This window comes from Aethalodelphis obliquidens, unplaced genomic scaffold, assembly GCF_003676395.1.
Source record: "Aethalodelphis obliquidens isolate GAN/ISIS:26980383/991018 unplaced genomic scaffold, ASM367639v1 scaffold2, whole genome shotgun sequence".
NCBI lineage: Eukaryota > Metazoa > Chordata > Mammalia > Artiodactyla > Delphinidae > Aethalodelphis > Aethalodelphis obliquidens.
In genome coordinates this window covers 24759220-24772320 of record NW_020837946.1, presented here as the reverse complement: position 1 = coordinate 24772320, position 13101 = coordinate 24759220, and the positions used below count along the sequence as shown (strand labels likewise).

Here is a 13101-nt window from a genome sequence, read left to right as displayed (position 1 = left end):
TATATATATATATATATATAAAATATATATATATAGCGCATAAAAAATATATATGGAATATTACTCAGCCATAAAACAGACTGAAATATTGCCATTTGCAACAACATGGATGGACCTAGAGATTAACATACTAAGTGAAGTAAGTCAGAGAAAGACAAGTATATAATATCACTTAAATGTGGAATCTAAAAAATAACACAAATGAACTTATTTGCAAAACAGAAACAGACTTACAGACATAGAAAAAAAATATGGCTATCAAAGGAGAAAGCTGGTGGGAGGGATAAATTAGGAGTATTGGATTAACAGATACACATTATTACATATAAAACAGATAAACAACAAGGATTTACTCTATAGCACAGAGAACTATATTCAATATCTTGTAATAACCTATATTGGAAAAGAATCTGAAAAAGAATACACACACACACATATATATGTAGCTGAATCATTTTATGTACACCTGAAACTAATACAATATTGTAAATCAACTATACTTCAATTTAAAAAAAAAATAAAAAAGGAAAAAAAAAAAAAGAAGCAAAACCCGAATTAGTAATGTACATTTTCTGCCAAACAAGAGTTTAAAGCCTCCTTTTTTTTTTTTTTTTTTTAAGTCACTGTAGAGTGTATATCACAAGTGGAAAAGCAGCACTGAAACAGATGCAGGACACAAACTTCCTTATCTTTTTCCCACCCTGCCTCACAAAACTCTTGAGCCAAAACAGAGATGCAGAGAAGCTTTATATTGTCTACCCATACTGCAGATAGAAAGTAAAATAAACATCAAGCATTTCAAAAGTGTGTTAAAACATGCCTTCTTTAGCAAGGCAGTGATTAAAACTACACTGCCAATGATACTAATAAATCCAGTACAAAAAATTTTTAAAGATATCCCCTTACATGCAGAGTTGTATGCATACAGAAGTTTGAGCAATATGTTAGAAAAAATAGAAATCTATTTAGGTTAGAACAAATATTTCTTTACCAAAAAATCTATAAGTCCTTTAATGACAAGAGCCTGAAACCACTGCATATCATTTATGGTTTATTGTAAGTAAGGATATTTATGCTAATTATATACTAAACTCTATATATTATTTTCTTCAAAGTATATATTAGATCTTTCTCAATACAATTTATGCTTTAATGTATTAATTCAGTTAAGAGTTATGGAAGCCCTCTCTGTGTGGCTGAAGATGGAGATGTGAACTGAATAGTAAGGCAATTCTTATCCTATTGCCCAGAGTGGCTGTAAGGATGGTCTTACAGAGCATTGTTGAACTAGACTACTGTCTAAATGATCTTCAAATCACACTTGCATTTTATTATCAGTGGCTACAACCAGACCAATCTCTTGATCTTTGTAACATCAATACCCAATATAGCTCATAGTAAAAATTCCAAGAATGTGGGAAGGAAAAGAAGCAGGAGAAAGGGGGAAAAAACAGAATAATAAAAGAAAAGAACATGGTGAAACAGCCCTAAGCTAAGAACTCTCAGGTGTGGTCCAAATTGTGCCATTTAGATATATAACTTTGGGTAAATTACCTAAATCTTCTTTAATCTCTAATTTGAAGGAAGTCTACTATATGATCTCCAAGATTTCTTCCAGCTTTAACTCAAGTATAAGAACATTTTCTCATAATAGAAAAATAACTTTAGCAATTTAATGTTTATTCTTCTAAATATTTTCATCATGAAGAATATAAATATTTAATCACTATGTTGAAATGCATATATTCATGGGATTCCCCGTAAGAAACTAATATAACCAATGATTTCAAATTCTTACATATTCTTCGTTTCATATCAAGAAACATAACATAACTGGCAGTAGGGGAAAATTATTATACCATTAAAACCTATTCCAATTTTGTCCAATCAACCCTGAATTCACTGATTCCAATGTGTTAAATTTAGTTATAGAGAATACTAAATAATCTGTTCATAAGGTTGAAACAGAGACCCAGCCACACTTTGAATACTCATTGCCCCATGGTCGGAATTTTGGAGCTTCACCTTGTTCTTTTCATAGAACAATCACATTTGAAAAAGACACACGGTCAAAGGAAGAGTTGGTACCAATTCTATCAGAAAGGTAACTTATAAATAAATTACACATTTGTACTCAGCTTACCAAGTTCATATTATTTGTTTCAGGTTACGTTTTTTGAAGAATAAACTAATTTGGTACTAAAGAGGATATTCTTTGACTATTTATGAATATTAGTATGCCTTACTCAAATGTGTGCCTCATTTACCTCCATCTCACTTACTTCTTGTACACAATTTTTCAATATGTCATTAGTAACAGGATTCACAGGAAGAATCATCTTGTAAATGCCAATGTATTTATTATCAGTGACCAAGTTAGTCTCAAAAACAGTCAGTGTTTGGGATTTATGCATTCTAAAATACTTTATTTTCTACCAAAACATTCTCTCAAAAAAAAGAAGCATTAAGAAAAGCAGTCTCCTTCCAATTTGCTAATTATTCTTTACTAATATTATTGAATATAAATTTTACTCTGAAAATCTTTTCTGTGCCTACTTATGGATGTTTAAGAATATTTTATTTAAGAATCATGTAGCATAATTAAATGTTCTCGATAATATAAACTATTATAGTTCACTACTATTTTGCATTCACTTGTACAGAATAGTCAGACAGGTTATGTTTCCATCTTTGGTGAAATTAAAGATAACTCATGGGAGGTTTATATATTAACATAATATGTCATTTACATCAGCTATTCCATTGGGGTTTTATAACCAAAGCTGAATCAATTAAAATAGATAAAACTCTAATAAAGTTTAACTCTAAACCAGAATTTCATCACTCATTCCCTGGAGAACAGGCAAAGATACCTGAGGACAAATTTACTTAATTGTTCCACCATAAAGCCTTTGCTTTAATCACTGACTTCTTCAAAGGAATTCCTGGCAGTTTTAATTAATTAGCCTAATTCCTTATTCATTCACAGAATTGAAAATATTTTACATCCATTCTCTTAGCTGAAAAGCCATTATTTATTTAGTTAGTTAGTTAGTTAGTGAGTTAGTTGTTTTGAAGCTTCAGGATACCATAGAAACAGAGTTCCCACCACTGGGGATGGAAGGTGAATCCAGATCTCTAGCAGTTATTCAGAGATGAGTGATCCGTTCATAGCTTCACTGTAGAAGTTTTATCAGAAGGGAATCAAATTAAATCTGCTTTAATGATATCCATGATCATATCCAGCATTTGTTCTTTTTTGAATTTGAAAATTATATCTATTCGGTATCCATCTGGTAGATGATATCAAGTACCATTTGCATTTTAAATTTAAGTTGTAAAAAAAATCCAAAATAAAACCAAGTTAACTGTCTCAAAATCAACTGTTATGTATCTGTGGCTTGTATATTCCAAAAAAGAAAATAAACAGACTGAAATAGTAAAAAAAATACCAATTTCTTTTTGTGTGATCTTGGGCAACTTATTCAATCCCACTGTGACACAAATATTTTTAAACATGCCTGTACACTCTAGGGTGACTAAAGATTACATGAATGCCATTGCAATTTTTTTTTTTTTTTTTTTTTTGCGGTACGCGGGCCTCTCACTGTTGTGGCCTCTCCCGTTGCGGAGCACAGGCTCCGGACGCGCAGGCTCAGTGGCATGTGGGATCTTCCCAGACCGGGGCACGAACCCGTGTCGCCTGCATCGGCAGGCAGATTCTCAACCACTGCGCCACCAGAAAAGCCCCATTACAAATTTTAATGATGTCTTTATGTAAAGATGATTTAGACTCTAAGAGTATAATCAATAAAAAAGAGAGGGAAATGCAGGAAAGACTGCAGTTGTCCCTTCGATATCCAGGTATTTAGCAAGGATTGATTCCAGGAGCCCTCGCACTTACCAAAATCCACAGATGCTCAAGTTCTTATATAAATATAAGTGGCGTAGTACAGTGGGTGGATGTGGAGGGTCCTCGAATGTGTGTCCCTCTACGGCATTCAGCTGAGGTGGAAATGAGTGAAGCACTCCGCTTCCCCTAGGGTTAGAAAACTGATAACTGCCACTGGTCATCCTGCCTGACATAGGGAAACAATGTTTCTGAGATGGATAGAGAAATTGAGACTTCATAACATCATCTGTGTCACCAAGACGAGCCAAATGAGAAGTCTTTTCCCTTAAGTTTCCAGTTATGAGAACAAAATGTCTTTTTTTTTCTCTCTCTTGTAAGAGAGAATGAGAAAATAACAGAAAGAAGATCCCAACGTAATCTTGTACATACAGGTATTATGTTTGTGACTTGTAGCCAAGCCAGTTGCCAAAACAAATCTATTGTTTGTTTGTTTGATAACTTTCCCTATTCTTTTGGCCTAACTTCTTAGAGTATCTTCTTTACCTCTTTGCACTTTATCTCCCAGGCCTCACTCTATTAAGGTATTGCCTTAAAAAAAAAGTAACTTGGAAAGAACATCCAGTTAGAGGTTGACAAGAGCAAAGACAAAAATACCATCATATTTAAATAATTTAAGCTACTCCAAACACTTCTATCCATCATTCATTGCTACAATATACATATTTCTAAAAACAATTATAAATGCACCTAGCTGCCTTCCAGATTGTGTAAAAATTCTTTCATCCGTTTTACTCAATAGTTCTAAATTACTAAATTTAGTAGGCATTTTGGGCAATGGGATTTAGTCTTTATGTCCCCTGGGCACTGGAACACTTGTTTCCCTCACTATGATAAGGACTGCAGAATCACTTCCAGGGCATTTCTCAGCCTTCCTTGCTGTAGGGTGAATGCAGGGCAACAGAATGAATATGAGTGAAAGTGATCTGTACCACTTTAACTACTCTGCTTTAGACTTGAATTGGATGAGAAACACTTGTGCTAAATCACTGAAATTTTAATGTTGACCTGCTAGAGCACTTCATGTTGCTTGTCCTAAGTACTGTCTATTCTAACCAGCTACACCTCTGGTGACCTCAGGACACTTCAGCCTCCTAAGCTGAATATCAAGGTGTTTTCTAACTTCACGGAGGAGTCATTTCATCATTTTGTGCAAACCTGGTCTAAGGTGGTTGAATAATACAGCATTTTCCTTATCAATTTAGTCTTTGAATAGTACTTTTTCCTCTACTTCAACTTCTAACATCAGAAAATCATCTAACATCTCTCCTGGAATTTTGCTGGATATAGGAAAAAAAAAAAAAAAAAAAGAAAGTGAAACTAAGACCAGGCTTGATTTCCAGGTCTTGGTAAACATGAGTGTTTCAGAATTTTAAGGATTTGCATAACAATAACAATGTAAATGTTCATATCACCAGCTCCCTGTTCCCTAACCAATACCACGGAGGCATAATAGACCAAAACAAAAAAAACAAGCAAACGTACAAACAACATCTCTCCATAGTATAAGAGTACCTCCAAGGCACAAAAGCACGATTGATGTCTATAAATAATGGAATTTTTGAAATTATTAGATATGCATTCAAGATAGGCTTTAGAAAACTGAACGGAGATATAAAATGGTTATCTGAAAAAATGACAAGGAATTATGAGATTTGCTCTGGCTAAAATAAACAAATTGCCTATAAACAGTTTGTATATCAAGTTTATATAGTTTCATCTCTTTTTTACCCACATTATTACTTGAGGTGTAATATAAGTTCAAAAGTTTTTATAACTGCACTAACAAGCATGATTTGTCACTTTTCTTTCCTGGATTATTCTAGACTTTGGTTCTCCTACTTTCGACGAAAAATTATGCTTTTGGTAATTCTGAAAATTATTTTAGATTATGTTAATTTTAAAGGAAAGTTTTTATTATAAAACATATTTTTCCCATCTTCTTTCTTTTAGGTCACTTTATCAGGCTTAGGTAGCCAAGAGGGGAAAAGTAGAAGTTAGTTATCTGATACAAGTCCAGCTTCCCCTGCTATAATTTACATCATGTTATTTTATTATATTCAAGGAAATATACAATTACTTATTTACTTTTAAGTTGATGTCTCCCCTCACAAGAATACACGCTCTATGAAAGAATGGACTTTGTTTACCTGTTCACCCCCAATTCTCACAACTATGTCTGTCTCAATAATATTTATTAACTGGAATATCAAATGATTTAGACATCTTTGTGCACAGCAAATTCACCATGTAATTACTGATCCTCCATTTTCTTTCCTAATCACAGCTCTCAAATCAATTCTGTATTACAGTTTCCTTTAATACATGTTTTAATGGTATTTCCAATTAGGTAAAACCACAAACACTGTGATGTAGGAGACTTGTCAATACGCTGGCAGTGAGGATTCTGCAACATGACATTTAGTGGCAACTTTATTTTGAAGATTCCTGGACACTAAGGGATACAGTAGTTATTTTAAAACTTAAATGAAATCTTATAGGTCATTAGACTTCTTATAGGTCTGGGCAAGTACTTTGTCCCTGGAATAAAAAGAGTTGAGACCTACGCTTGGGGGAAAATTAATGTATCATTTACTTGTATGCTGATCAAAAGAATTAGTGAAATGTATTAAGATATAAAGTCTTGCAATAGAAATGTCTGTCAAATTTCGAATTATCATTCTAGAAAATTATTAAGAATTATTGAGAGGCTCTTCAAAGCCTGACTTACAGTGCATCTATAGAAACAGTTGAGTTGACTGAAGTGATGATGATGTAAGTGGTTGAAATTTTTTCTGTGCCTCATGGTCTGATTGAACCTTTTCTTCTCAAAGTATTTCAGTTAATCAGCACCACTTCCATTAACATATGGATTTACTTAAAGACCTAGGGAAGATACTAACTTCTATTCTAGAGGCTTTTTGTTTGTTTGTGTATTTGTTTTAAATAATATAATTGTATAAGGGACTGTTTCCTAAGTGGGAAAATAAAGTGCTACCATCACAAATCTCTCTACTTAATCAATTCATTTACACAAATAACAAGTCATTTAAATTAGAACAGCATGAAAACTGATCATTCTTAGTGTTCCAAGCAGTAATTAGTGTTCTCTTTCTGGATTTTGTTGACAGAGATGGAGTGGGGTAACAGCATTCCATAAAGAAGAAATAGTAAATTCCACATTTTCTTTCCAATTCAACAAGAAGCTGCTAGTTTAAATACCTGCATTTGAGTATCTATACCAATAAAATGAAATGGTTTTTCTTTAACAAATATCAAATAATTCATTCAGAGGTATCGGTAAATGGAATTTGTGCTAAGTCAAAAAATGTACTCTTGCAATTATTTTTTCGACATTACTATATCTCAGTATGAGTTTTCAATATCCAAAAGATCTAGTTATTTCAATACACTTTTTCTTTTCAATTGATTTTGCAAAATAACTTTGTCTACACTCAACAAAAGAACAATATACAAAGACCTCTGAAAGCAGATGTGCTGCCACACTGTTCTGATTTAATAGTTTGATCACTCTCCTTTGGTGGTGAATGCAGTGGACCACTGGAAATTCCAAAATTCTTGTCCTTTGGAGGCATGTAGAAATATATATATGTATAATATAAATATAAATATATATATTTTCTATATACTTCCAAACATATACATATACATATGTTTGGAAGTATATAGAAAATTATGAGTATCAAAACAAATTATATTTCATGTTCTCTTAAAAAAATTTGTATAGAGTTCATAGTGCAGTAGCATAAATATAAATAATAGTTATAATAACTCATAATATTCCTGACAAGATCTTTACTATAGAGAGTCCAATATTTTAGCAACAAGCCATTTTATTTCTTATTCACAATACCTCTGTTGAGCACTTATGGTATAAAATCTTAGCCTACTTGGAAGCTAAAACATAAGAAAGCATATGTGACCCTCGCCTTCAAGGAAATTTACTTTCTAGTAAATGAGATAAAACATGAATGACAATAGATACAATAAATGCAATGTGGTCAGGTTTGTGGGAACCTGGAGAGAGTTTTTTTTCCAGTTAAGGTTGACTGAGAGTGGTATGAATGAAGGCTGTGAAGAAATGCAATAGTGAACTAGTAAAAAAAACAAAACAAAACTTGATGATCTTCAGTTTTATATCATAAATTTTATCTTCTCTAGTTTAGAACTTGTCTCATCTTGATTGAATTTAGATGGATGGTCACTTTTTAGGAGCTAATTCATTCCTTCATTAACAAATGCTAACTTAAATAGGACTGTCTCTTCCAATACATTTTATGTATGTATGTATGTATGTATGTATGTATTGTCCACACCACGGGGCATGCAGGATCTTAGTTCCCTGACCAGGGATTGAATCCGTGCCCCTGCTGTGGAAGCCTGGAGTCCTAACCACTGGACCACCAGGGAATTCCCTCTTCCAATACCATTTAAGTTCATGCTTTCCCATGTGCTAGTAGACTTGTTTAACTTGGCAATCATAATTAAGTTCCTCTTAGATGAATATATCAGCAGAGAAAACCTGAGTCATTGAAATAGCCTGAGAAAACAACAGCAATTTTTCATCAACCGCTCCCTACATGTGACTAAATCAATTCATCTCCTAATAAATAAAAGCTTGGATATAAAATATGTGGTTCATACCTTTTTGCTATTTCACTTATTTATTAAGTTTGCTCTCAGTGAAGAAAATTTTTTATGAATTTCATAGCTGAATATATTGACACATAAATAGATCAAAAGATACAAAGTGCTCTCAAACACTTAAGAAAAAATATTACAATGAGATTCCTTCCCTTTGTAATTGTCCCCTTGGTCCATTTAGTAAACAATATTCAACTGTCTAAAAATCACACATATCTACCATAGCGAAGAGGTTTTTGAGCATGCCTCCCTAATATGTGCATATATTGTTATTTATACATTATATACATTTATTGCTACTTTACTAATATAATAAGAAATCTCAGAAAAACTTGTAAACATCCACCACTAATTTTAGTGCCATTTCTGAAACATTAAATTTGATATTGCAAAACTTTAAACATTTCCAGGAAAAAAAAATTCTGTTTTGTCTTATTATAGATGCTTTGTTTAAAAATGCCAAGCAGGACTTCCCTGGTGGCACAGTGGTTAAGAATCCTCCTGCCAATGCAGGGGACACGGGTTCGAGCCATTGGGATCCGGTTGGATCCCACATGCCGCAGAGCAACTAAGCCCATGGGCCACAAGTACTGAGCCCACGTGCCACAACTACTGAAGCCGGTGGGCCTAGAGCCCGTGCCTCGCAACAAGAGAAGCTGCCGCAATGAGAAGCCTGCGTACCACAACGAAGAGTAGTCCCGGCTCGCCGCAACTAGAGAAAGCCCGCGCACGGCAACCAAGACCCTACGCAAACAAAACTAAATAAATAAATAAAATCTTTAAAATATGTATGGTAAAAATGCCATGCAAATGTTGAAGGCCACATACTATTATTAGCTCATGTCTCAAGACTCATTTTAAGTAGGTCAAAGTTCATCATTAAAGATAGTATATGGAGAGCCATATTTCATACAGTCTTCTTAATCATATGAATTTCTTGCTGCTTTCTTGTCAGACTTGATTAGCTCATCAGTGTTTTTTTAACCTTGCAGTGCAGTTGAAGAACACCTAGGAGTATATGTGTGTCAGCACTGCTTTTTTTTTTACCCCATTTGTACTTATATTATCATTTCTCTTCATCTCAAGCCTCTTGAAAGAACTTTTAAATTTGTGAAGTGTTAGTTTAGTTAAAACTCAGTAATATTATCTGTAAAACCACTTAACCAGGAACACAATCTGCAATCCCCAGCCATACACTGAAAGCAAAGTAATGCCTGAGGGAGGGCACCACTGCCCACCCCTCTGCATGAAGGGACCCCCATTCTTCTCTAAGAGTTCATGGCATTAGTGCTTTATATGGAACGTTGGACCAGCATACAGACTAAGGAAGCACACCAGTGTCAATCACACATTAGGAAAGCTTACTTTGCTTTTTTACATTTTGTTAGATAAAAAGATATATAAAGAGCCAGATTCCAACAGATGAACTTGCAGTGAAGCACACCTTGGAAACTGCTGTCCTACATTCTAACAGAGTGAATTTCTAAAATCCAAACCTACTTAAAACTCTTTAGTGTCTTGCCTTTGTTTACAGTTTTAAGTCCAAACTCTTTGCATGCATTTCAAGGCCTCTGGCCTCTATCTTAAATGCACGCTGTGCTGCAATGACACAAACTATTTTGTCTTCCCCAACATAGCGTGCCTCCATGGTTTGCTCTTGTTCTCACTCTCCCTTCAGTGTGGAACAGCCTCCTGTACATCCTGTGGTCCTTGAAACACTCATGTCACTTCCATGACACTTTAGTGACACACCAGAGCAGAACTAATCATTCTCTCTTCCAAACTTTATAAAATAAGCTAGTTAGCTAGATTTGTACTGTACATAGCAATAAATTAATGTATAAAATAAACCATAATACATGGTTACTATTGATGATATAATCGGGGGCAAAAGACTACTGCTTATCATTATTAATTTTGAAAATGCTAAAACAATGTTGGGGAAACAATGAAGAAATGCAAACCTTTAAAGATGAAAAATATATAAAATAAATATTTCTTATACGAGTCCACTAAATAAATGCATATTGAGTGCCTTCTATATGCCTAGATAGAGATTCGGGATAAAAAGAGACAGCCCCTGGGCTTCCCTTGTGGCGCAGTGGTTGAGAGTCCGCCTGCCGATGCAGGGGACACGGATTCGTGCCCCGGTCCGGGAAGATCCCACATGCCGCGGAGTGGCTAGGCCCGTGAGCCATGGCCGCTGGGCCTGTGTGTCGGGAGCCTGTGCTCCGCAACGGGAGAGGCCACAACAGTGAGAGGCCCAAGTACCGCAAAAAAAAAAGAGACAGTCCCTGCTCTTCTATAACTTTCAGACTAATGGGTGGTACAAGTTAGTAACAATTAGTGTTATTAAGGGGGTGTCCTGGATATTATAAGAACATACCAAAGAAGACCTAAGTAAGCCAGAGTTTCATAAAGCTGCCATGAGGAAGTTGCCTTTTAAACAGAGACCTACAGGAAAAGGTAAAAAATAAACAAATAAACAAATAATAAATGGTAGTAGTAGTAAAGGAAAGAAAGTTCCAAGAAAAAGGGAAACTAAATTTGAGATCCCTGAGATTAAGGGGAGCAAGACTGTTTGGGAGTCAAAATCCAGGCAGGATGTCTGGAGTACAGAAAAAAAGGATCTACCAAATGGGGAAGATGGAGACATGGGGCCAGGAAAGAGTGCCTTGCAAGCCACTGTCAGCAAAAACTGTGATGAACTTTGGACAAAAAGAATACTGAGAGATCGTTCAGTCAAATGCAGGACATTCCTAGAGGAGCCTTCCAGGTTATCTGATTCTATAAGGCTCTGTGCCTTTATGCTTGGCTGGGCTATTTTGCCACTTTGTAGAGACCTAAGTTAACTTTTGGAGAGCTAATGTAAGTGCAAATGATTCCTGTCCACAGAAATGCAAAGAGTGTTTTTTTTATTTGTTTGTTTGTTTTTGCGGTACTTGGGCCTCTCACTGTTGTGGCCTCTCCCGTTGCGGAGCACAGGCTCCGGACTCGCAGGATCAGCGGCCATGGCTCACGGGCCCTGTCGCTCCGCGGCATATAGGATCTTCCCGGGCCGGGGCACGAACCCGAGTCCCCTGCATCGGCAGGTGGACTCTCAACCACTGCGCCACCAGGGAATCCCTGGAAATAGTTTTGTCCAGTAAAGACATCGTTGATTTCTGCCCTATAAAAAAGATGATTCCAAACATTATGGTTTTATTAGAGGATACAGTTTTTGTATCTATTAAAAGAATCACTTCAACATTCCTTTTTTTTTTTTTTTTTTTTTTTTTTGGTATGCGGGCCTCTCACTGTTGTGGCCTACTCCCGCTGCGGAGCACAGGTTCTGGACGCGCATGTTCAGCGGCCATGGCTCACAGGCCCAGCTGCTCCGCGGCATGTGGGATCTTTTCAGACCGGGGCACGAACCCGTGTCCTTTGCGTCGGCAGGCGGACTCTCAACCACTGCGCCACCAGAGAAGCCCCGTTTCAGCATTCTTTATTGACTATCTATGTTTAAAGATCAGATTCTCTTTTGAAGATAGAAAATTCTGTTGGGAATCTAAATGAGATGGCAGAGGTACAAGATGAAGGCAGAAGCAGTGGGAATAAAGAGAAATGGGGTGGTCTGAGAGACGTTTAGGAGGAAGACTATGGTGATGATGGTAGATAAAGGAGAAGGAAGAGTGAAGGAAGGTATGACCCTGATATTTCTGAAACAATAAATTGAGTAGATGGTAGTTCTAGTTACTGAGAGGAAGGCAGGCTTGGGTGAAAAGTAAAATTGCATTTTTAGTAGAATCTTTGCATAGCTATAGAGTTTATTCAATCAGTGTCCAATGGACATTTCTTTATTGTTGGCTTATTTTGTCATGCATTTAAAAAATAGCCCCATGATATACCCAGCACACAGCACTGAGAATAAAGGCATATACTGAAGATAAACAAAATTAGATTATTTTGTACTATATACCAATCTATAAAGTTACTGAGTGCACATGTTATGTTTAGAAATAATGACTAAGAAAATAAAATATTGACATTTGATTCAAGTATTAGAATTGTAGGTTACTTAAACTTGTAAGTCCAAGCACTAGAGAATATATTCATGCATAGTCAACTAATTGCTTCATTTATTTAAAAGTATTTCAAGGAATCAAGAACAAGATCTGTTAGAAAAATGAATACTGTAGAAGTTATCGATAGCATTCTTTATGTTAATGATAATATATAAAATGTTTAATATCCTATTTCCTATTATGAGGAACAGTGATATGTTACTGATCTATAATTCAAATTGTTATAATAAAAAATCATTACAAATGAAAGAAAGTACCCTTAAAATAGCATATGTGCTGTCCAAAAGTCATAATTCATGATGTTATAGTGAGCCATTTTCAAATGTTCAGTAAAAAATTTAAGATTCCCTCTTGGTGAGTAACAGAAGTAGTATGACCCTTATGCCTGAGGCTGTCATGTGTTTAGGTGCCAGTGTCTTTAACCAGAATATGATTATTGAAGACAGAAAGTATTATTTGAAT

General features: G+C 35.2%; 1 protein-coding gene across 4 annotated transcripts in view; it reads right to left on the bottom strand.

The window, feature by feature from the left end:
- ERBB4 (erb-b2 receptor tyrosine kinase 4) overlaps positions 1 to 13101 on the bottom strand; it is a 1127099-nt gene that overhangs the window by 534112 nt on the left and 579886 nt on the right. The window lies entirely within an intron of this gene.